This window comes from Musca domestica, unplaced genomic scaffold, assembly GCF_030504385.1.
Source record: "Musca domestica strain aabys unplaced genomic scaffold, Musca_domestica.polishedcontigs.V.1.1 107, whole genome shotgun sequence".
NCBI classification, from domain to species: Eukaryota; Metazoa; Arthropoda; class Insecta; order Diptera; family Muscidae; genus Musca; species Musca domestica.
The window spans coordinates 2,092,375-2,093,355 of NW_026712125.1; the positions used below are offsets into that span (position 1 = coordinate 2,092,375).

At 30.0% G+C, this 981-nt stretch overlaps 1 long non-coding RNA gene across 1 annotated transcript; it reads right to left on the reverse strand.

Annotated features, from left to right (window-relative positions):
- Window positions 1-269: 269 nt before the first annotated feature.
- Window positions 270-705, reverse strand: LOC131805523 (uncharacterized). Its single transcript, XR_009343705.1, has 2 exons — window positions 559-705; window positions 270-486 (listed from the first exon to the last, which is right to left on the reverse strand). It is a non-coding gene; the product is annotated as an uncharacterized LOC131805523 (long non-coding RNA).
- Between the last annotated feature and the right edge of the window lie 276 nt (window positions 706-981).

Consider the following 981-nt stretch of genomic DNA (forward strand, 5'->3'; position numbering starts at 1 on the left):
TTAAAAATCTCTGAAAATTCAGGGTTTGGGTCCATATTTAATTCTTCGAAAAATAGAAGGATTCAAAATTTGCTTAAAAATTCCCATTGGAAGCCAGTTTTTAAATGGCTTTAAGGCCTTAAATGTTGTTTAAAATTAAAATCGCTGTAAGGCCTTAAGAAATTGTAAAAAATCCAAAAATCTACGTTTTGGATAGAAATGGAGGCTTTCTATTCTTCACAGGAGGTTTATAAATTTACCACATTTTTTTCAATAATCAAAAGTTCATGTACGTTATAAATCATTTATTTCATCATTCTATTTCCATCATTTGACTCTTTCAAAAGAAAACAATCACTTTGAGTCCATGCCCTCAAGGAAACCATCTAAGGCATCCTGGGCTGCTCCCGAGGCCGTATCAAAGAAATTTCCTGTTGGCGGTAAAAACGGAATGGGCAAAAATGGCAGAACAAAGGCAAATATCAACAGCAACCAGGCAGCGTTGATCTATGTAAAGAAAATAAATATTTAATATTAAATAAAATTTAGAATTGTAAAATTTTATTTCAAAATACTTACCCTAAAATTTGGTATACTTTCGGCAAGCTGGGAATACATGACTATACTGTGAGATACTAACACCTCTTCAGCTGTATTTATTGAAGAAATATTTGAAAAAATCGTGACTCCGACCCATTATAATAATTTCGAAGAACATTTTCAAAACTAAAATTGATTAAAAAGTCGTGACGAGACTTTGAAAACAAATTTTAATTATTTCAGTTGTAAAGTTGATTGTTTCACTGATTTGATTTTTAATGTCATAAATATAATTTTACAAAAAAATTCTTTAAAACAAATTCAAATATGCCTGTGTGGTGGCTTTAAAAAATATTTACCCGATGCTGTTCCTTTAAAAAAGACCATTAAATACAAAAATATTTGTCTAAGGGTCCTTCGAAAATTGTCAAAAATAATGCGGTTATTGAATTCACGATCTTT